At 31.7% G+C, this 2,239-nt stretch overlaps 1 long non-coding RNA gene across 1 annotated transcript; it reads right to left on the bottom strand.

Annotated features, from left to right (window-relative positions):
* Window positions 1–288: 288 nt before the first annotated feature.
* Window positions 289–1,842, bottom strand: LOC115429413 (uncharacterized). The gene is made up of 3 exons (XR_003936778.1): window positions 1,703–1,842; window positions 1,511–1,603; window positions 289–908 (listed from the first exon to the last, which is right to left on the bottom strand). It is a non-coding gene; the product is annotated as an uncharacterized LOC115429413 (long non-coding RNA).
* Between the last annotated feature and the right edge of the window lie 397 nt (window positions 1,843–2,239).

Genomic DNA, 2,239 nt, shown 5'->3' with positions numbered 1-2,239 from the left:
ATGGATTACTTTAATAAATGTTATTTATATTTTATCTGTTGTATGAATATATTTATTCTTATTACAAAAATAATTAAGCACTATATTTGTGTAATAACTTCATTTGTTACATTTTATTGAATTAATATGAAAAATCAATAATATAAAAATGCCAACGTTTAACAACAACTTTTTTTATTGACAACTGTTTTTGTCCAAGTTTTACACTTGGAAAAAACATTGAATTAGCATTTATTATAGTCATTCTATTGCAAACCTCATGTCCTTTCTGAAGGCACAGCTGTGGGAAATGGCTGCATATGTGGTATAACTGTATTAACATTCATGAACAATTATTAGCATTTAGTGCAACAAATGATTGCAGCAGAGTATTGGGCATTGCAGTAAATATTAAAGAAAACTTAAACTAGATAAAGAACCAAAAAATAGTCTAAGGTCTGCATGAAAAGTGACTTCCAAACCAGAAAGACTTATAAATAACATCCAAATATAACACCACTTTGAAACATGTGCAGATGTTACACCATAACAAAACTACTTGCTAGAATAAAATGCTACCATGGAAATGCCAATGCCAAGCCACTTAGTCTGAACAAAATGTCAAATTTTACATTTGGACAGCAACTTCATTTGTTAGGGTTTGTATTTTGGGGGATAGCTTTATTGCATCTAAATCTAAGAAAAGTTTCCGGAACAGTTTAAAAGTGAAACAGCTTTGGAGAATAAGCAAGATTGAGGGAATATATGAGACCCATTAGCAGTGTACATGCCTTTGCAGCATTTCCACATCCAGTCAAAATCTCCTTGCCGTCAAGAACAATACAGACATCCACAGGATCTTCAGCATAGGAAGCTCGAACAGCAATGATCTTCATGTTGTGCTGCCAAACATCCTTGAAGTTGTCCACCTAATAAAATAAATAGAAGAGAGGAAGAATTACTTCCACACATACTCAACAGCTTACAAGTTCAAAGAAAGAAATTATATGCCCTAGCTATATTACAATTAGGGCTGGGCAATTAATAAAAAAAATAATCAAAATCGCAATCCCAACTTTGGTCAATCTCAATAACTGATGTTTTATTTTTATTGTTAGGTTTACAGATAGTTGAATGAGTTTCAGACCAGTTTTAGTCCTGTCGAGGTTTTTTTTTTTTAAATAGTCATGTTTACAGACAGTTCTTTGACAGTAATACCTTGTTTAGGAGTTTGTAGGCGGACGATGGAAGATTTTATGTTTTGAATGGTCCTGGAGTGAATCATAACAGTGAAAGCTATTTTATTTGGTTTTAAAATGAAAGACAAAAAAAATAAAAAATCGAAAATTGAAATCGATGAATAAAAAAAAAAAAAAAAAAAATCGTCCTTAATTTTTTTGCCATATCGCCCAGGCCTAGTTACAATGAATTAGAATAAATAAACATAAGCATGTTTTGTCTGTAACACTATGATTAATATTTTTTTTTTAAATATTCATAAAGACAGTCATAGAAATTTAAAGTATTTTACCTATCAATCCAGAAAGAGTTCTTCCTCTTTTTCACCGAGGTAGAGCATTAATCCACGAATCACATCTCCACGTCTCATCTCAACTGTTTGGTCCTGTAAATAGACAGGGATTTATTAATGGTGAAGAAAAAAAATATTTAATGCACTCAGCACAAGTTCAAGACATGTTCAATTGTGACTAAGTAAACACACCTGTGTCTGTTTGTCCAAAACAGGTCTCAGCTTTGCCCCGATAGTGACACCCTTCTTCCCAAGTACAGAAAGTAGTTTTCGAGTGTAACTGTCGAGATTGAACATGAAGGTATGCTCAAGGGGAATGATGGTTATTCTCCAAAACTACTCTTATCTGTCAAGAAAAAAACAGAAGAACAACAAACTACAGTTGAAACCGTATATTCACACATACCTTGCAAAACGACACATAACACTTTTTTTCCCCTCACTGTCTGAAGCTAAATCAGATTAAACCTTCGGTTTCAGGTCAGTTAGGATCACCAAAATTATTTTTGCCAAATGCCACAATAATGACTGAGAGTATATGTTAGAGAATTTTTTATTAATTTCTTTGAGGTTTTTTTTTTTTACATTTTTTTTGTATTTTATTTTGATTTTATGTGTTGTTTTCTTACTCGCTGTTTTTAATCACCTTTTATATGTTTCTTTTATAATGTTTTAAATGTGTTTCTTTTTGTTTCTTTTATTTCAATGTCCTGTGTGAAGCACCTTGAA

Source organism: Sphaeramia orbicularis, chromosome 12 (genome assembly GCF_902148855.1).
Source record: "Sphaeramia orbicularis chromosome 12, fSphaOr1.1, whole genome shotgun sequence".
Classification (NCBI taxonomy): Eukaryota; Metazoa; Chordata; class Actinopteri; order Kurtiformes; family Apogonidae; genus Sphaeramia; species Sphaeramia orbicularis.
The sequence above is the reverse complement of the archived record's forward strand: the minus strand, read 5'-3'. Positions and strand labels throughout refer to the sequence as shown.